This window comes from Schistocerca cancellata, chromosome 7 (assembly GCF_023864275.1).
Source record: "Schistocerca cancellata isolate TAMUIC-IGC-003103 chromosome 7, iqSchCanc2.1, whole genome shotgun sequence".
NCBI lineage: Eukaryota > Metazoa > Arthropoda > Insecta > Orthoptera > Acrididae > Schistocerca > Schistocerca cancellata.
Window position 1 is genome coordinate 40,648,230 of NC_064632.1, and position 22,447 is coordinate 40,670,676.

Below are 22,447 nucleotides of genomic sequence, written 5' to 3' on the forward strand. Positions count from 1 at the left end.
TAACCTAAGGACATCACACACATCCATGCCCGAGGCAGGATTCGAACCTGCGATCGTAGCGGTCGCTCGGCCCCAGACTGTAGCGCCTAGAACCGCACGGCCACTCCGGCTGGCACACGTGCCATGGACTCGAATAATGTCTGAAGTAGTGCTGGAGGGAACTGACACCATGAAACCTGCAGCGCTGTCCATAAATCCGTAAGAGTACGAGTGGTTGGAGATCTCTCCTGAACAGCACGTTGTAGGGCATCCTTTATGGTTCAATAATGTTCACGTCTGGGGAGTTTGGTGGCCAGCGGAAGTGTTTAAACTCAGAAGAGTAGCTCTGTAGCAATTCTGGCTGTTTGGGATGACATATTGTCCTTCTGGAATTGCCCAAGTCCGTCGAAATACACAATGCACATGAATGGATGCAGGTGATCAGACAGGATGCTAACATACGTGTCACCTGTCAGAGTCGTATCTAGACGTATCACGTGTCCCATGTCACTCCAACTGCACACGTCCCACACCATTAGAGAGCATCCACCAGCTTGAACAGTCCCCTGCTGACATGCAGGATCCATGGATTCATGATGTTGTCTCCATATCCGTACACGTCCATCCGATCGATACAATTTGAAGCGAGACTCGTCCGACTAGACAACATGTTTCTAGTCATCAACAGTCCAATGTCGGTGCTGATAGGCCCAGGCGAGACGTAAAGTTTTGTGTCGTGCAGCCATCAAGGATACAAGAGCGGGCTTTCGGCTCCGAAAGCCCATATAAATGTATTTTGTTACCTGAAGATATGACATTTCTGTGTCTTTATATATTGTAATTGATACATGCATTTATGTCGATGTATAATTGGTTTGTTTTGTAAATACTATTTGTATTTTTACGCTGGGTCTTGCCTAGGGAAATCTATGCTGTCGAACGATTACATCGAGAGGTCGTGTGGAGAACCAAAGTGTTTAGGATCTTTGGTAGTGTTAACTCTGCCGCTTGGAGCGCGGGCAGAGTGGAGTCTGGCTGGAGTAGGGTGGTGGAGCAGGTGCGTTGAGTGACGCTCCCGCGAGTTGCCACGCTTTCGGGGTTTGGCAGCATGAAATTGCGCTCGACTTGCTATGATAGTTTCTGGCACGGTGTCGCGGACAGGAAACATTAGCTGGCACACATCAAGAGCCTGTTTCGCCTGGTGACCGTGTCGAGAAGAAGGCGCGCCAACATCCAGCTTCTGCTACAGCTACGGCCGACATTAAGTGATTGTCGCCACCTCCTTGATCGACGACTTCAAACCCTCAATCAACCAACGAGGAAGACTGAAAGCACGTAAAGTTTTAGAACTGTATGGCAGACCTCAGCTTTTCAAACTGTTCTATTTGCTTACTAAGATGGTATCTGTTCTTTCGGACATATCTGAAAGAACAGATACCATCTGTGACCAAGCAGCTCGTTAGAATGAAATTACAATGAAATGAACACCCTTAGCTGCTTACAGGCGTTGACATACGTCAACGGGGACAGATGAAAATGTGTGCCCCGACCGGGACTCGAACCCGGGATCTCCTGCTTACATGGCAGACGCTCTATCCATCTGAGCCACCGAGGACACAGAGGACAGCGTGACTGCAGGGATATATCTCTGGCACGCCTACCGCGAAACCCACATTCTCAACGTATTGTCCCGCACTACATTCGTAGTGCCCCAGCCCATTATACTCATTATTCGCGGTGCGTTGCCGATTCCCATAAGAGTTCGGGCACTGTTTGTGCATTCGCACAGAAGAAGAAGATGGTCAAGTGGCCGGTGAGCCTTAACTATTTACACTCCTAGAAATTGAAATAAGAACACCGTGAATTCATTGTCCCAGGAAGGGGAAACTTTATTGACACATTCCTGGGGTCACTGACCACACTGACAGAACCACAGGCACATAGACACAGGCAACAGAGCATGCACAATGTCGGCACTAGTACAGTGTATATCCACCTTTCGCAGCAATGCAGGCTGCTATTCTCCCATGGAGACGATCCTAGAGATGCTGGATGTAGTCCTGTGGAACGGCTTGCCATGCCATTTCCACCTGGCGCCTCAGTTGGACCAGCGTTCGTGCTGGACGTGCAGACCGCGTGAGACGACGCTTCATCCAGTCCCAAACATGCTCAATGGGGGACAGATCCGGAGATCTTGCTGGCCAGGGTAGTTGACTTACACCTTCTAGAGCACGTTGGGTGGCACGGGATGCATGCGGACGTGCATTGTCCTGTTGGAACAGCAAGTTCCCTTGCCGGTCTAGGAATGGTAGAACGATGGGTTCGATGACGGTTTGGATGTACCGTGCACTATTCAGTGTCCCCTCGACGATCACCAGTGGTGTACGGCCAGTGTAGGAGATCGCTCCCCACACCATGATGCCGGGTGTTGGCCCTGTGTGCCTCGGTCGTATGCAGTCCTGATTGTGGCGCTCACCTGCACGGCGCCAAACACGCATACGACCATCATTGGCACCAAGGCAGAAGCCACTCTCATCGCTGAAGACGACACGTCTCCATTCGTCCCTCCATTCACGCCTGTCGCGACACCACTGGAGGCGGGCTGCACGATGTTGGGGCGTGAGCGGAAGACGGCCTAACGGTGTGCGGGACCGTAGCCCAGCTTCATGGAGACGGTTGCGAATGGTCCTCGCCGATACCCCAGGAGCAACAGTGTCCCTAATTTGCTGGGAAGTGGCGGTGCGGTCCCCTACGGCACTGCGTAGGATCCTACGGTCTTGGCGTGCATCCGTGCGTCGCTGCGGTCCGGTCCCAGGTCGACGGGCACGTGCACCTTCCGCCGACCACTGGCGACAACATCGATGTACTGTGGAGACCTCACGCCCCACGTGTTGAGCAATTCGGCGGTACGTCCACCCGGCCTCCCGCATGCCCACTATACGCCCTCGCTCAAAGTCCGTCAACTGCACATACGGTTCACGTCCATGCTGTCGCGGCATGCTACCAGTGTTAAAGACTGCGATGGAGCTCCGTATGCCACGGCAAACTGGCTGACACTGACGGCGGCGGTGCACAAATGCTGCGCAGCTAGCGCCATTCGACGGCCAACACCGCGGTTCCTGGTGTGTCCGCTGTGCCGTGCGTGTGATCATTGCTTGTACAGCCCTCTCGCAGTGTCCGGAGCAAGTATGGTGGGTTTGACACACCGGTGTCAATGTGTTCTTTTTTCCATTTCCAGGAGTGTATTTACTAAGATGGTATCTGTTCTTTCGGACATGTTCCATTTGCTTACTAGGATGGTATCTAGCTCATCTTGGTACGTACTAAATTTTACTGTTGTTAATTGTTCAGAATCATTTAATTCAAGTTCAAAGTTAAATCTCTTATTTCTAAATTGCGTAGATTCAAGTAGCTGTTGAGGTAGAGCAAGACTAACCTTATTTGATTTTATTTCGTAGTGCTTCAGAAGCAAAGTTAACTATTAATTTCAGTCACTAAATTAATTTTCAATTTTCCGTTTTTATTAATTCTTTTGCTAAATTAAACCAGAGTGTAGCGAAATTTATTACTTCTGACAAACATCCAGTTTTCACACAACACGTGCCAACCTTCAGTTGCTACGCTTTTAGTGCTAATTATATGTGCATTAACCTTTCTTTTTCAGTTATTATAGTAGTTGTCCATAGGACTGGCGACCGTAATTCTCCCCAAATCTCAAATATCTAATTAACGCCAGTTAATTGTTAACGTAATGACCGCACATTTACTTTCTTCATTAACTTTCCCCTTTTTCAAAATTAATTTCCAGCAATTTCATTTGCATTTTTCCTTTCATTTAGATGTAACCCTTTCCTCCCTCTTTACCGACAGATCGGTGACGATTGCTTTTCCCAAATCTCCATTACGTACACGCGGTTGAATATTTCACTGTCATTAAGGTCGATAAGTGAGGGGGAGGTTACAACTTCTGTCACGTTGAACAATTCTCTTCAGTCGTCGTTGGTCCCGTTCCTGCAGAGAGTTTTACCGGATTCCTTATATTCACGATACACTCGTGAAATGGTCGTACGGGAAAATCCCCACTTCATCGGTACCTCAGAGATGCTGTGACCCATTGCTCCTGCGCCGACTATAATACCAGGTTCAAACTCACTTGAATCTTGATAACCTGCCATTGAAGCGCTAGTAACCGATCTAACAACTGCGCCAGACACTTGTTGCCTTATACAGGCATTGTCGACCGCAGCGCCGTATTCTGCCTGTTTACGTATCTCTGTTTTTGAATACGCATGCCTATACCAGTTTCTCTGGCGCTGCAGCGTATGTAAATTTCGTACAGGAGGACTGGTTCGTTGATTTACAGGAGGGGACCAAACAGTGAGGTCATCAGTCCCATCGGATTAGGGAAGGATGGAGAATGAAGTCGACCGTGCCCTTTCAAAGGAACCATCCTGGGATTTGCTGAAGCGATTTTAGGGAATGCACGGAAAACCTTAATCAGGATGGCCACACGCAGGCTTGAACCGTCGTCTTCCCGAATGCGAGTCTAGTGTGTTCAATCCGCCACCTCGCTCGGTCCGTACAGGAGGAGGACATTTTAACTCCCTGGTATCGGAGGATCAATACGACGTTGCAGTGCCTCTGTTGTTAAGCAGTACGATGCAGTGTTCTTTCAGGCACGTACGAGGCGTGTTTTTTAAGTAAGGTCCATTTTGTTGTAGACACTACTAGTTCGCGCGCATATCGCGACGAGCGCGAGCGTCGTTTACCGGCATGCCTCGGGAACAACTGCGCTCAGTTTCAGCTCTGTAGCTAACCTGTACGGTTCTGTGCTTTGAAAATATTGAAGACTATCAACTCGTCCGCCGCGTGTGTTGTTCGTCCAGTGATACGGTTTTTGTCAGCAAGGAACCTGTCTGCTGCAGAAATTCTTCGACAGATTTGCGAAGTGTAGGGTGATACTGTAATGAGTGAAAAAAAAGTGCATAAGTGGATACGAGAATTCAAAGATGGCCGTGACAAAGTCCATGATGAGGACCGCTGCGGTCGCCCTTCTGGGATTACAGACGATTTGGCGGCTTCAGTTGAAGCGAGGATTCGTGAGAACAGGCGCTTCACAATAACACGTCTCACAAACGAATTTCCTGACGTGTCGTGATCAGTGCTTTACAACATTGTTTCTGAACACCTAAAGTTTAAGAAACTGTGCTCCCGTTGGGTCCCGAAACTCCTAACAGAGGACCACAAAGACCAAAAAGATTTGAGGGTGTGATTAAGTTCTTGACTCGTTATCGCGAAGAGGGTTCTTGAGTCAGATCGCAACTGGAGACGAAACATGGGTTTCACATATCACGCCCGAATCGAAGCGAAAGAGCATGGAATGGAGACACACATGGCTCTGAGCACTCTGGGACGCAACTGCTGTGGTCATAAGTCCCCTAGAACTTAGAACTACTTAAACCTACCTAACCTAAGGACAGCACACAACACCCAGCCATCACGAGGCAGAGAAAATCCCTGACCCCGCCGGGAATCGAACCCGGGAACCCGGGCGTGGGAAGCGAGAACGCTACCACACGACCACGAGATGCGGGCGTATGGAGACACACATACTCGCCTGTAAACGTGAAGGCGAAACAGACTATCCCAGTGCAAAAAATCACGGCGTCGGTGTTCTGGTATAGGCATGGTCTTTTGTTGGTCGACTTCATGCAACGAGGAACCACTATCAATGCAGAAGCATACTGCCAAACCCTGAGAAAGCTACGCAGAGCGATTCAAAACAAAAAGAAGCGGCATGCTGACAAAAGGAATTGTTCTTCTCCATGACAATGCAAGATCTCATACTGCATGTCAGACCCGCGATTTATTGGACAGTTTTGGCTGGGAAGTTTTAGACCACCCACCCTACAGTCCTGATCTTGCCCCGAGCGATTACCATCTGTTCCTCCACCTCAAACAACACCTGAGTGGCAACTGTTACAATGATGACGACGTGAAAAAGGCATTGAACTCTTGGTTATCGGAGCAGGCGGCAAGTTTTTACGAAGAGGGTATTTCAAAATTGGTTGAGAGGTTTGATACGTGTTTCAACAAACTTGGCAACTACGTCGAAAAATAGAGTGAAGTATGTACTTTCTGAAAAAATAAATTTACTTTTTTGAAATGACCTTTCGTTGTGTACTTATGTTGAAACGGACCTTACATAAAAAAACACGCCTCGTATGTCAGAAGGAACATTGCATCGTAGTTAACAACACGGGCACTGCAGTGTCATATCGCGTTTTCGTTTCCTGGTTGGTATAGATTTGAGCTTTCAAAATCACGGGATGTTCACCTGTGAAAACATCGGCTGTTGTCGAGAACGTTCTCCTTCTGTACTTCTGTACACAATTTGAAGAAGCAGTCTTGTTTTACTTTGAAATGATGAACCCTTTTTCTACATCACAGACGGCTCCTTTTGCGGGACGACGAATATCCTGAAGTCTAACCGAATATCGTGCTCGTCTAAATTTGATTTCCAGACAGACGATTCTCCCAGACGGGTTGCCCTTTTCATCCTACATCCTCGCAAATGCAGGACAATAAGAGGCGCCTCTCCCAATAATTTAAGACAATTACCGCTGTCCTCGCAGCCGGAGCATTATGTTGCACACTTTTCCCAGCTGTGTAAAAGAAGCCGGCTAGCCTACTGAATAGACTTTCCTCGCCTTTGTCCTCGCTGCCATCTCTTGAGACAACCGGGCCGCGACTGTCAATGCCGCGAAGATGGCAGTGCACGTTTTGTTCGGCGGCTCGGCCTGTTATCAGACGCGCTGAGCGTCCTCTGCGAAATTAGCGAAATTATCTAGAAGGAAATGAAAGTTTCTTTAGGACAGGCAATCAAGATCTCAGAAGAAATAACAATGCCACTCCAGTCTGGAACTCTTGCTGAAGGTTGGTTCTGGACCCTGTGGCGTGCCGATGTGTTTAACGATAGTGTGCACTGAAAGTTGCGTGTTATGTTTGACAAGTGTGAGTCTCCACACAAATTGACCATAAGAAAACCGTAAGTACTAACTAAAAATTGCTCGTTTTTTACAAATTTCAGTAAATCCAACAAAACAAAGCAGAATATCACACATTAGAAACATTACGCAAAAATGGCATAGTACAAAGAGAAAATACGCTGGAAAATGGTAACCATATCCCGAATCGCGTCGTGTACAATATGAATAAAAGAAAATCGTGACTGGTAGCAGAGAAGTTATTTATAAACAAACCCATTGTTTCCAAAAATGGCTCTGAGCGCTATGGGACTTAACAGCTATGGTCATCAGTCCCCTAGAACTTAGAACTACTTAAACCTAGCTAACCTAAGGACATCACACAACACCCCATTGTTTCCATGGTTGTATGAGTTCACAGAACCATTTATAAAGGACAAAATTAGGTATGCCTGCTGATGTACTGTGTTAGGCGAAGTTTACTCGGTGTTTTTTGTAACTGAGTTACGACTAGCATCTGTGTCATCTGTTAAATATGGGCTGTCAACTACATCTTCTTCTACAAACAAACTCTGTAAACAGAAGATAGCATGTCCTTCTTACAGAGAGAAATCTTCAGATATAAAAATAACTTTGGACGTATCCCAGAGGAGTTTTATAAGATCATTACTATTCACTATACGAGGCGTATACGGAAAGTGAGGCCCGATTAGGTGCGAAATGGAAACCACTGTGAAAAGTCGATGGCCCTTTGCACAAATGTGTTGGACAGTGTCTTTAGTGTGCTTGTCGATCGCTTCACGTAGCTCCTTTCAGATCACAGAGCATAATGATGTAGAAATACTCAAAACAACAGTGTCCCCTGCCAAGTATGTGGATCTGGTGATAGATTTAGCCTGAAGCTATGCATCCCACATAACATAAATGTCATGTGTTTCTTTCTTAAATACAATTTTCAGCCGCATTCTGTAGGGGCAATGAAGACAGCCCTGGAGCGTTTTCGATGGGAAGTGTCTGATCACCCACAGTACGGCCCTTAATTAGCTCCCTCCGTTGTTCATCTGTGCTCACATGAACCGCTGGCTACAAAGACAACATTCTGGCATGAACCACGAAAGACAGACCAGCTTGTACAACGCTACGACAAATGTCTAAGTGGGAATGGCGACTTCTTCGAGGGGTAGCTGGAAGGTGTGGTTAACTGTTGCAAATAAAACAAATAAAAATTTTTGATTTTCACTGCGGTTTTCATTTAGCGACCCATCGGACCTTACTTTCCGAACAGCCCTTGCTGCCCCTGTCGGAAGAAATGCAATATCCACATTGAAAAGTCATTTTATTGACAAGTGAAGTGAAAGGCAGTTCATCATGATAACGAATTCAGACCAAGAGTGACCAAACACCCTCCGGTGGTAGCACAGGTGAATATTCTCGCATTCAAACGATCATAAATGTGCCCAATGACATCCTCCGACTGATTATCCCAAACATCTTGCGCCTTTTGTTGTAATTAAGCAACGGCTCTTGCAGACCCTAGAGAACAATTAAGTTCCTGCTTGATCTTGTCCCATATGTATTCAGCTGCAAGAGATCTGGTCGTCTTGCTGGTGTGGACGGTTGTATAACACAAGGGGAGCATTGCGTCGCGGGAGCAGATTGTGGACGTGCTTTGACCTTCTGAAAACGCACATCACCTCCTCGTCGAAGAAAAGGCAGTAGCATGGGAATAACAGCCAGTTCAGTATATCGAGCACTGGTTAATTTACGGTGCACAAACATTAGATGTGACTGCGAGTTGTAAGAAGCTGTATGGAAGTGAAACATGGACGATAAATAGTCTGGACAAGAAGAGAATAGAGGAATAGAGGCTTTTGAAATGTGGTGCTACAGAAGAATGCTGAAAATTAGATGGGTAGATCACATAACCAATGAGGAAGTACTGAATAGGATTGGGGAGAAGAAAAGTTTGTTGCACAACTTGACTAGAAGAAGGGATCGGTTGGTAGGGCATGTTCTGAGGCATCAAGGGATCACCAATTTAGTATTGGAGGGCAGCGTGGAGGGTAAAAATCGTAGAGGGAGACCAAGAGGTGAATACACTAAGCAGATTCAGAAGGATGTAGGTTGCAGAAGGTACTGGGAGGTGAAGAAGCTTGCACAGTATAGAGTAGCAAGGAGAGCTGCATCAAACCAGTCTCAGGACTGAAGACAACAACAACAACAACAGCGAGTTGTAACTGATGACCCTGCATACCATGAAGCCCGGAATGAGACATGTGTGTTGTGAGCGAACGAACTTTGCAATAGGCAGCTCGCCAGGTCTATGCTACACTATTAGCCATTAAAATTGCTACACGAAGACGAAATGCAGATGATAAACGGGTATTCATTGGACAAATATACTATACTAGAACTGACATGTGATTACATTTTCACGCCATTTGGGTGCCTAGATCCTGAGAAATCAGTACCCAGAACAACCACCTCTGGCCGTAATAACGGCCTTGATACGCCTGGGCATTGAGTCAAACAGAGCTTGGATGACGTGTACAGGTACAGCTGCCCATGCACCTTCAACACGGTACCACAGTTCATCAAGTGTAGTGACTGGCGTATTGTGACGAGCCAGTTGCTCGGCCACCATTGACCAGACGTTTTCAATTGGTGAGAGATCTGGATAATGTGCTGGTCAAGGCAGCATTCAAACATTTTCTGTATCCAGAAAGGCCTGTACAGGACCTGCAACATGCGGTCGTGCATTATCCTGCTGAAATGTAGGGTTTCGCAGGGATCGAATGAAGGGTAGAGCCACGGGTCGTAATACATCTGAAATGTAACGTCCACTGTTCAAAGTGCCGTCAATGAAAACAAGAGGTGACCGAGACGTGTAACGAATGGCACCCCATACCATCACGCCTGGTGATACGCCAGTATGGCGATGACGAATACACGCTTCCAAAGTGCGTTCACCGCCATGTCGCCAAACACGGATGCGACCATCATGATGCTGTAAACGGATCCTAGATTCATCCGAAAAAATGACATTTTGCCACTCGTTGAGTACACCATCGCAGGCGCTCCTGCCTGTGATGGAGCGTGAAGGGTAACCGCAGCCATGGTCTCCGAGCTGATGGTCCATGCTGCTGCAAACGACGTCGAACTGTTCGTGCAGATGGTTGTTGTCTTGCAAACGTCCCCATCTGTTGACTCAGGGATCGAGACGTGGCTGCATGATCCGTTACAGCCATGCAGATAAGATGCCTGTCATCTAGACTGCTAGTGATACGATGCCGTTGGGATCCAGCACGGAGTTCCGTATTACCCCCCAGACCCACCGATTCCATATTCTGCTAACAGTCATTGGATCTCGACCAACGTGAGCAGCAATGTCGCGATACGATAAGCCGCAGTCGCGATAGGCTACAATCCGACCTTTATCAAAGTCGGAAACGTGATGGTAGGCATTTCTCCTCCTTACACGAGGCATCACAACAAAGCTTCACCAGGCAACGCCGGTCAACTGCTGTTAGTGTATGAGAAATCGTTTGGAAACTTTCCTAATGTCAGCACGTTGTAGGTGTCGCCACCGGCGCCAACCTTGTGTGAATGCTCTGAAAAGCTAATCATTTGCATATCACAGCATCTTCTTCCTCTCAGTTAAATTTCGTGCCTGTAGCGCGTCATCTTCGTAGTGTAGCAATTTTAATGGCCAGTAGTGTTTATACGTGTGCGTCCATCATTCGCATATAGACAAAACCATTTCCATCACTGAAGACAACACTGCGCCATTCCGCTCTCCAGTCCTCTTTCAATACACCAGAGCAGCCGGGCATGGCGGTGTCGCAGTATGATGTTCGGCGGTGCAACGCTGTTCGCACAGTGAATCAATGTTGGCGTGTCAGTACTGGGCGGACTTCCATAACCTGGCTCACAGGTTTGGGAATGTTCCACTATCACTGTTGAAATGAGCGACGCAACACAGATGAATTGTATCCATCATCTGCAGCAATCAGTCGATAATCCCATCCAGTTTCCCGCAGGCTCACAATGTGACCCTGTTGAAATGGCCGAAGCTGTTCAACAGGAGTACGTTCTCGTCGGTGGGGCGTGGTTGTACCCTAGACTTAATGTATGCAACACAACAGTGTTTGCAACACTGTTCAACTCTAAACTCAGCGCAGTTGCTGATTGCAGAGTCAAAGCAGAAGACACACAGACAGGCTTCAGGAGCATGACTTGATCCCCGATGACCGTGACAAATCTATCACTAACGCTAAAGCCCCTAAGTATGCACATATTATACCCTGGCATAACTGAACAAGATACTTGAGGGTGCTGCATTTTTTCCCAGTAGAGTGTAAATAATCTAGATGTAAGTGGATAACATCTGAAGTTCCATAAATGTGTTCATGGATGATGCTATTGCATACAAAGATGCCGTAATGCTGTAAAATTGTAGCGAAATGCAAGACGACTTGCAGAGGATCGATGATCGATGCTTGGTGCGACGATTGAGGGTTGATCCTCACCGTAAAGAAATGTAACGTATTGTTCAAAATTAGACGAAAGGCCCACACACAAGTCTCGTACAAGTGCTGGAAGCAGTCGCATCTTTAAAATGGCACGGAATATGCGTACAAAGTGATTACCACACTGCGATCAGCTGAAAGAATACACAAGAAGGATAATGGATTTGATTATTGTTCTTCAGTCTGCCACTAGTACCAGACAGGTAAGAGGAAATACAGAGGATGTACAGAATATCGAAAGAAGAACAGGGCATTTCGTTACAGATTCGTTCAGTAAGCTCTAAAGCAGGGCTTCACAACATACGTGCTCGTGGAGCAAGCTGTGAGCAGCAAGGCGCGAGCACGGAGCAGCGCGAGCACGCTACCCCCACTACTGGACCAGAGCGGAGAGTGGGGAAAGTCACGTGGGGCACACAACAGCTGCCGCCAGTCAATGTAAATCCGCGGCCACCTGCAGGGATATCACTCACGAATTATTACTGTGACAAATGAAACAAATAAAGGAGAATGTACACATGCCACATAATTTTATTAGCTTTGTGTATGCCTCTACATTCCCATTAATTTGTGAACTGTTACACAATAAAAGGTGTCACTGAAGTGTGGGATTCTCGGTTATCTTGTACTTTTTGCCCTTTACAATTGCGTCTATGTTCGGAGTAATTGTTCTTGTGCATTTTAGGCGCAGCGTGCAGCTTAAATTTCGATCAGACAATGCGTTTCTCAGGCGCGTCTTGTTACATTTCATTGCAGAGAACAGTTGTTCACAAACATACGTGGAACCGAACATTGATATTATTGTAGCCGCCAGTTTGTGCAAACGAGGAAATCTATCTTGAGGGAAGTGTCTGTAGAATTCCAAAATGTTTTTCTTGTTCTGAAATTTGTCTCTGTATTCTCTGTCACACTGCAGGTCAATAATTTCTTGCTGCAGCTCAGCACGAATCTCTTAAATATTCGCTGAATATGGAGAGAACAGATCAAAATCACTGTCTAGTGCTGTCAGATCTTGAAAGCGCTGATCAACTAAACTATGTGAATAACGTTCACAGTCTTTGTGAACATCTTGCATGGATGATAATTTAGGAAAATGAGCTAGGTTTCCTGTTTCCAGCCGACTCACCCAAAGTGTCAATTTCATTTTAAAAGCTCGTATTCGATCTATGAAATGAGTAATTAGCAGATCTTTACCTTGTAGTAAAATGTTCAAAGCATTCAGATGGCTAGTTGAATCTGCTAAGAACGCGAGATCACATTCAGACGTGCGCGCGCATTTCCCCTCCCTCCCCTCCCTCCCTACTCCGCGACCTTGCACCTGCTCGCGAGCACGTGCCTGAGCAGACGCGAGTACTCGCGCTCAAAACCGGCCAGTTGTTAAGCCCTGATCTAAAGCGTCAGAGACATGATCATCCATCTTCAGTGGCAGACGCTACAGGCAAGCGTTGTCCAGCAGAAAATGGTTCACTGTTGAAATTCCGTGACCGTTCTTTCCCTGAAGAGGCAACCAACATATTGCTTCTTTCTAAGTAAATGTCGCAAATACACTTCGAATGTAAAATTAAAGAAATTGGAATACGCACTGATTCTTATCAAGAATCATTCACCCATGTACCATTCACCTCTGTAAGAAAGAAGAGAACAAGTTACAGTGGTACACACATTCCACCACACACCGTAAGATGGCCTGCAGAATATACAGTGTGTTTTACAAGTCATGTTACACATTTCTAAATGTTGTAGAGCGGAGTTAATAGATCAGGTTTTACATAGGAACCCATATCGAGAAACGGTTCGTTTCCATGTCAAAAGGAAAGCAAGGAGTATAGATTTCACTCCTGTTTACTGTAACGTTACGACAGGTGTTCGATAAGACGACCACCAAATTCGGTGCACACAGTGTATCTGCGCAGTAAGTTCACATAAACTCTGTCCACCATGCATGGCTTATGACCAATAACTTCGGACGCATCAGTGATCCGTGCAACCACATCTTCTGGACAGGGATCTCGAAAACAAGACTCTTCATGTGGCCCCTTCAGGAAGTCCAAGGGGTTAAATCTGGGGATCGTATTGGGTCCATCTTGACCGATCCACCTGTCTCCATAGACTACGTTCAGATGGTTTCGGACGCGAACTGTAAATTGTACTGCTCTGCCATCATGCTGGAACCACAATTTGTGCCGAATGTCCAATGGCGCATCTTCCAAAAACTCCGCCAGCACTTGTTGCAGGAATATCAAGTACCTGGCACCCGTTGGGTGGGGATTAAGGACGTACCGTCCAATCACACGACCATCGAAGACAGCTGTCCAGAAATTGATGCCGAAGATGAGCTGAAATCTTGTGTACAAGTGGCTTTGGGGTTTTCTTGATTGCACATGTGGCTATTTCGAGGGGTCAGAACATCTTCCTTGTTGAAATGCTCTCCGTCGGTGAACAATGTCCGCCTTAGAAACTGAGGAAAATACATACAACGGTGTAAAAACCAAGCACAGAAATTGACATGTAGCACAAAATTCGCCGGGAGCATGGCGTGTATCTTCTGAGGGGGATATGGGTGGATTCGTTGTTCATGCAGACACTCCAGACATACGCGTGAGACACACGCAAGTCAGGTGCAGTGGCTCGAGTACTTGTCGATAGGCTCTCTTCGACTTGATGAAGCACTTCCTCATCCAATACGAAAATGCGCCTACCTTCTTGGAGCACAACAGTTTACCCTATCGCTTGTGAAAGTTTCCACTTTCCCGCAGCCGTTTCTACTCTGGCAGACACGGGATGAGACGGAGCCACACGATTTGGAAAGTGCTCATGGTGGAGACGTTCAGCTTCTCTTCCATTTAGGCGGGATTCGCGGTAAATTAACGACCTATCGGTGTACTCTGCGAACGTGCACGCAGGTATCCTGTTATTCTAGTGCCAGACACCGCAATGGCAACTGACGCCTCACCAGGAAGCATGAAAAGAAGGCAGATGGAAACAGAGGACATCACGTGACACCGTGTCATCGTGCCATTCATCAACATGGTTTGCCTGCCATAACAGACGAACTGCGTAAGACACATCTAGCGTGCAATTCAGTAGCTCTCGTTTTCCTTGTAACATAGAAACGAATCGTTCGCGGGCATAGTTTCTTATGTAAAACTTGATCTACTAAGTCTTCTGTACAACCTCTACAAGTGTGTAACACGAATAGTGAAACACCCTGTAGATCTAAATGTGCGTGTAGATGTCGAAACCGCCGTGAAGTGTATGGGACAGCGTACGTCGCTTTGTATCACATGCTAGAGTTTCTTAAGGTTCGAGCAGCATGTTTAGCATGAAAGGGATGATCGTTTAGGTGTGTGCCCTGAAATTAGTGTAATCGTGTTTTAGGTCTCTCTACTGGAGATGTATGTACGGGGATGAGGTATATTTCTAGATTCTTGACTTAATACTGCTTTTTGAAACTTGGTAAGCAGGCTTTCAAGGGACACTTCGCACCTAACTTCAACTTTTCCAGCTTTTACGATCCCCTATCCTGTGGGTGAAACAAACCTGTGTCGATTCATGCTGCCTTCCTTTGCACATGTTCACTACCTCCTATTAACTCCAACTGGTACGGATCAACACACATCAGTAATATCTAAGATGGAAAGCACAACTGTTTTGAAGAAGTCTCCTTTATGGACAGACTGTATATTCTCAGTATCCTGCCAATAAGCCGAAGTTTTCTACATGCTTTACCTGCGACTGTGCCTGTGGGACTGCTCAATGTCATATCCGTACAATTTGTCAGACCCACGTATTTCTATCAGCTGACTCATTATAATTGTGATTCATTGATGTTGAAGATATAAGCTACTACGTTGTTTCGTTTTGTGCAGTGCTCAGTTTTATATTTCTGAGCGAGTTGGTGATTTTTGCGTTACTCTAAAATATTATTAAGATCTGACCTAATATTTGTGCTGAATTTTTCAGATAGTATTAGACAACAAGTAACTGAATCATTTGCAAAAGAAGGTTACTTTTAATACTCTTTGCCTGTACATGATATATGATCTAAATACCGTACTATATGTTGCAGAGTGCTTGCAAATGGCCTTTGAGCCGAAATAGGCTTATAGGCAATGAAAATAAAGTGACAATAATAACAATTGTTACACAAACCAGCGTTTTGGCTTAATGTGCAGATAATTAACATACTACATGAACATAACAGTCTATGCCTGAAGCCACTGCTCCTTCCCATTCATGATAACTTGCCGTGTCCAACCCACCACGAAATTTTCAATCCCGTCTCAATCTTTGGTACCCCATGTGATCGTACTTTTGTTAGTTATTGTTGATGTCGTAACAATTCAAATGCATTGAGGAAGTCAACAAATTCTGCACCCTCTTCGTTACCTCGATCCTTCGCTTTCAGATTGTCATGTAAGAAATAAGTGAGTTGGGCATCACATGCTCCGTGTTGTCGGAATTAATGCTGCTTGGTATGTAGGTGGTCATTCTGTTCGAAATACTTCAGTTTGTTTGGCCTATACACTCTGTTATGGTTAAAATGAAAGCTATCTGAGCTGCGGGTTCTGTGGGGAATCTGTCAGGGTTTCGTCGCGTACCGGAGCAGTATTTCACGTTAACGATGTCCGCGGTTTCCCCACGCTATCATTACTAATACCTGGATCACACATCTTCGCAGTAGCGCGAATATTTAACTGTGAATGTACTTCTGTCTCTTCGTTTGTAAAGGAACAATTGAAAGCGGAAATCAACATTTCTGCCTCTGGGCTCAGCTACTCTTACTTTTGGTTACTCTGTCATCCGTCAGTATTCTAACCTTGGCGCCAGTGACAGCCACTTCATACGACCAGAATTTCTCTGGGTTTTGTGAAAGGTGTTTCGTAAGATTCTCCTACAGCTGTAGTCAAAGGCTTCACACTTTGCCCTTTTGATAACAAAACGCGTTTCATTCGGCATCACTCTGTCTATAGCTCTTCAGAGTCAACCGCCGTGCCTCGCGGAATGCACCGGTTCTCGTCGATCACCAACGTTAAGCAACGTCGGGCGTGACCAGCGCTTCGATGGGTAGCCCCTGGGTACGACCCGTCCTGTTGGCTGCTTGCCCTTTGCCTTTACGTAGAAGGGGAGAAGAAATGGTGCCGTAAAAGCATCTGAGGACCATCTTTGCGCCAGTCCAGGATTAAATTCCAAATCTCTCCGCATTGTCTGATGAAGTGAGGGCGTGTGACACTGTTGAGTGTGATCTGTCCGTCGGATGGCAACGTTAAGCTTGGCAGCCATCTTGGTGTTACAGACGCGCGCACACACACACACACACACACACATTGCAGTCATCTACAGTTATCAGAAATACTTAAATCACAACTCTGACAGTTCCGCAGGAAAGGTGCAACTGTGCACGAAGGATACGAAAAATCTTTCCAATTAGGCGACTGAACCTGTCCGTTGCCACGGCAAAACTGCTTCCGCGTACCGATGGGAGAAACCGACCGTTTCGAACTGATACCGGTATTTTAGTCCTGTACAGCCCGTATTTTTCAGTATTTGTTTGAACTCGGTTGTAACAGATAACAGAGTATACGAGGGTAATCCCAAAAGTAAGGTCTCCTATTTTTTTATAGGTACATAGACCTGTTCATTTCTAAAATGGTTTATATCAGTTTACAGCTTGAACATTTAGCTATTTTTGACATAATCACCATTTCTGTCGATGCATTTTTGTAGACGCTGTGGCAGTTTTTGTATGCCCATGTCATACTAGCTCGCCGCCATGCTGTTCAGAAAGTTATGAACCTCTTCTTTCACCTCGTCGTCAGAGCTGAATCGCTGGGACCGCAATTAACGCTGACAGGTACTGTGAGACTCTGAAAAAACTCGAACGGGCAATTCAGAACCGGAGAAGAGGAATGTTGAGCAAGGGCGTACACATTTTTATTGTCGGGGCACAAAGTTTCAAATACCGGCTCCATGGCCATTGTTCGGTCTTCACAGCTGAGCTCTTTGCCCTCTACCAGGCTGTTCTTTACATCTGCCGCCACCGACATTCTGCTTATGTCATCTGCTCCGATTCCCTGAGCGCCATCCAGAGCCTCAGTGATCCGTATCCGGTTCATCCTTTCGTGCACCGGATCCAACGCTCTCTTCAGCAGCTGGTGGACGTCGGTTCTCCGGTTAGCTTTATGTGGGTTCCTGGCCATGTCGGTATCCCTGGGAACGAAGCTGCAGATGCAGCGGCCAAGGCTGCGGTCCTCCAGCCTCGGAGAGCTTCTTGTTGTGTCCCTTCGTCAGATTGTAGCAGGGTCATTTGTCGGCGCATTTTATCGCTGTGGCATGCCGATTGGGCTGCACTTACAGACAACAAGCTTCGGGCCTTGAAACCTCTTCCCGTGGCTTGGACGTCCTCCTCCCGCCCTTCTCGGCGGGAGGAGGTCGTTTTGGCCCTGTTACGAATTGGACACTGCCAGTTCAGCCATCGCCATCTGCTGACGGCTGCGCCGGCGCCGTTCTGCCCATGTGGGCAATTGCTGACGGTCCGCCACATTTTAACGTCCTGCCCGGATTTTAACACACTGCGTCTTGATCTTGGCCTGCCCTGTAGTCTAGATGCCATTTTAGCGGATGACCCACGAGCAGCTGCTCGCGTTCTTCATTTTATCAACTTGACCAACCTCTCTAAGGACCTTTGATTATGCTGTTTTTTTTTAATCCTATGCCTGTCAGTCTGTCTTTTATCGTGTTTTCCCTTTTAGTTGCTGTTTTAAACTTGTGCCTGGCGGTGCATTCCTAACGTAGTCTGGGCGCTAATGACCATTGAAGTTTTGCGCCCTAAAACCACAAAAAAAAACGCATTTTCCATGACAACGCTCGCCCACACTTTTTCTCGGCAAACCGTTGCTCTCCTGCAACAGTTTCAGTGGAACATAATCACCCACCCACCCTATAGTCCTGACTTGGTGCCCAGTGACTATCACCTGTTCCCTAGGTTAAAAGAACATTTGGCCGGAAAGCGATTCAGCTCCGACGACGAGGAGAAAGAACAGGTTCATAACTTTCCGAACAGCATGGCGGCGAACTGGTATGACATGGGCATACAAAAACTGCCACAGCGTCTACAAAAATGCATCGACAGAAATGGTGATTATGTCGAAAACATAGCTAAATGTTCAAGCTATAAATTGATGTAAACCACTGTAGAAATAAACAGGTCTATGTACCTATAAAAAATAGGAGACCTTACTTTTGGGATTACCCCCGTAAAACCGATGTACCAGTTCTCATGGTTAGTTCGGTAGGGTGTTCTGTGCAATGTGAAAGATTTGCATCGTCTGAATGATATTTTTTCTGATGAAACGGATCAGCTTAAAGATCAACACTTTATAGGACGAGTATTTATCCACAAAGGGATTACAGACATTGTTTGCGAGTGGGCACTAATTTAAATCAGTGGGGAAAGTTGAAAATTTGTGCGGGACCGCGAGTTTCTCTGTCTCTATCTGTCTCTCTCTCTCTCTCTCTCTCTCTCTCTCTCTCTCTCTATCTCGCTCTCTCTCTCTGTCTTCTGGCCGTGGACGTATCTCCTTACCAAACTAAGTGTAATCTCCAAAAAGAAAAGAAACGAAAATCAAACCTATCCCTACTTGGCACCGCCATTGTAATTCTTCCATAGAAAAAAGAAAAGAACTATCTCATTTCAGGCGTTTCCCCTAACAATTCTCAATAATACTCAGGCGATAGATTCTACTGGTCTACAATTTTTTATTTACTTATTTATTTTTAATTACATGATTACCGTTAGTAAATGTTTACAGATGAAAACGCTATAAAACAGAATGCTACAATAAAAATATGATTCAAAGCTTCGTATATACACTCCTGGAAATTGAAATAAGAACACCGAGAATTCATTGTACCAGGAAGGGGAAACTTTATTGACACATTCCTGGGGTCAGATACATCACATGATCACACTGACAGAACTACAGGCACATAGACACAGGCAACAGAGCATGCACAATGTCGGCACTAGTACAGTGTATATCCACCTTTCGCAGCAATGCAGGCTGCTATTCTCCCATGGAGACGATCGTAGAGATGCTGGATGTAGTCCTGTGGAACGGCTTGCCATGCCATTTCCACCTGGCGCCTCAGTTGGACCAGCGTTCGTGCTGGACGTGCAGACCGCGTGAGACGACGCTTCATCCAGTCCCAAACATGCTCAATGGGGGACAGATCCGGAGATCTTGCTGGCCAGGGTAGTTGACTTACACCTTCTAGAGCACGTTGGGTGGCACGGGATACATGCGGACGTGCATTGTCCTGTTGGAACAGCAAGTTCCCTTGCCGGTCTAGGAATGGTAGAACGATGGGTTCGATGACGGTTTGGATGTACCGTGCACTATTCAGTGTCCCCTCGACGATCACCAGTGGTGTACGGCCAGTGTAGGAGATCGCTCCCCACACCACGATGCCGGGTGTTGGCCCTGTGTGCCTCGGTCGTATGCAGTCCTGATTGTGGCGCTCACCTGCACGGCGCCAAACACGCATACGACCATCATTGGCACCAAGGCAGAAGCGACTCTCATCGCTGAAGACGACACGTCTCCATTCGTCCCTCCATTCACGCCTGTCGCGACACCACTGGAGGCGGGCTGCACGATGTTGGGGCGTGAGCGGAAGACGGCCCAACGGTGTGCGGGACCGTAGCCCAGCTTCATGGAGACGGTTGCGAATGGTCCTCGCCGATACCCCAGGAGCAACAGTGTCCCTAATTTGCTGGGAAGTGGCGGTGCGGTCCCCTACGGCACTGCGTAGGATCCTACGGTCTTGGCGTGCATCCGTGCGTCGCTGCGGTCCGGTCCCAGGTCGACGGGCACGTGCACCTTCCGCCGACCACTGGCGACAACATCGATGTACTGTGGAGACCTCACGCCCCACGTGTTGAGCAATTCGGCGGTACGTCCACCCGGCCTCCCGCATGCCCACTATACGCCCTCGCTCAAAGTCCGTCAACTGCACATACGGTTCACGTCCACGCTGTCGCGGCATGCTACCAGTGTTAAAGACTGCGATGGAGCTCCGTATGCCACGGCAAACTGGCTGACACTGACGGCGGCGGTGCACAAATGCTGCGCAGCTAGCGCCATTCGACGGCCAACACCGCGGTTCCTGGTGTGTCCGCTGTGCCGTGCGTGTGATCATTGCTTGTACAGCCCTCTCGCAGTGTCCGGAGCAAGTATGGTGGGTCTGACACACCGGTGTCAATGTGTTCTTTTTTCCATTTCCAGGAGTGTAGCTTACGCTTCTTCAGTTAAAAGAATCTTTCAATTCGAACATGGGTCTCCTGCTTAATAGGCAGATGCTCTGACCACTAAGCCATGCGGACACAGTCGTCATAGAAAGTCCACGGACTATTCGAGAACGCCTTCCGTCAGAACCGAATTCACAACTTGTCCGCACACTAATAACATAGTACCCCTTGCCCATAATCGAAAAAAATATTTTCGAAAAGTGGCAGTATATGCTTCAAAAGCAAGTGATTACGTCGCCGGATAATTAATCAGCATTTTGTCACATACTGTTGTATTGCCTTGTACACTGTTGGCTGTTGGAATCCAGCAAGGGCACTCCAAGATAGGAAATAAGAGACACAATGCAGAGGGCAGGAAACGTGGTACCGTTTAGGTTATCGGAGGAGGTAAATAGTAACGCTCGAGTCCTGCGTATTGGAGACGCTCTGGGCAGCTTTTCCAGAGGTGACGTGCCACTTCAGAAATCAACTGGTAACTCCATCCACCGTCTAGGCGGTGTTGTAAGGCACCACGTTAGAAGATGGTCACAAACATGTACGTGGGCAGTTCAATAAGTAATGCAACACTTTTTTTTTCTCGGCCAATTTTGGTTGAAAAAACCGGAAATTTCTTGTGGAATATTTTCAAACATTCCCGCTTCGTCTCGTATAGTTTCATTGACTTCCGACAGGTGGCAGCGCTGTACGGAGCTGTTAAAATGGCGTCTGTAACGGATGTGCGTTGCAAACAACGGGCAGTGATCGAGTTTCTTTTGGCGGAAAACCAGGGCATCTCAGATATTCATAGGCGCTTGCAGAATGTCTACGGTGATCTGGCAGTGGACAAAAGCACGGTGAGTCGTTGGGCAAAGCGGGTGTCATCATCGCCGCAAGGTCAAGCAAGACAGTCTGATCTCCCGCGTGCGGGCCGGCCGTGCACAGCTGTGACTCCTGCAATGGCGGAGCGTGCGAACACACTCGTTCGAGATGATCGACGGATCACCATCAAACAACTCAATGCTCAACTTGACATCTCTGTTGGTAGTGCTGTCACAATTGTTCACCAGTTGGGATATTCAAAGGTTTGTTCCCGCTGGGTCCCTCGTTGTCTAACCGAACACCATAAAGAGCAAAGGAGAACCATCTGTGCGGAATTGCTTGCTCGTCATGTGGTTGAGGGTGACAATTTCTTGTCAAAGATTGTTACAGGCGATGAAACATGGGTTCATCACTTCGAACCTGAAACAAAACGGCAATCAATGGAGTGGCGCCACACCCACTCCCCTACCAAGAAAAAGTTTAAAGCCATACCCTCAGCCGGTAAAGTCATGGTTACAGTCTTCTGGGACGCTGAAGGGGTAATTCTGTTCAATGTCCTTCCCCATGGTCAAACGATCAACTCTGAAGTGTATTGTGCTACTCTTCAGAAATTGAAGAAACGACTTCAGCGTGTTCGTAGGCACAAAAATCTGAACGAACTTCTCCTTCTTCATGACAACGCAAGACCTCACACAAGTCTTCGCACCCGAGAGGAGCTCACAAAACTTCAGTGGACTGTTCTTCCTCATGCACCCTACAGCCCCGATCTCGCACCGTCGGATTTCCATATGTTTGGCCCAATGAAGGACGCAATCCGTGCGAGGCACTACGCGGATGATGAAGAAGTT

The 22,447-nt window shown here is 47.0% G+C and overlaps 1 non-coding gene across 1 annotated transcript; it reads right to left on the minus strand.

Annotated features, from left to right (window-relative positions):
- Positions 1–1,520: 1,520 nt before the first annotated feature.
- On the minus strand, positions 1,521–1,594 carry Trnat-ugu (transfer RNA threonine (anticodon UGU)). The gene has a single exon. It is a non-coding gene; the product is annotated as a tRNA-Thr (tRNA).
- Positions 1,595–22,447: the final 20,853 nt, after the last annotated feature.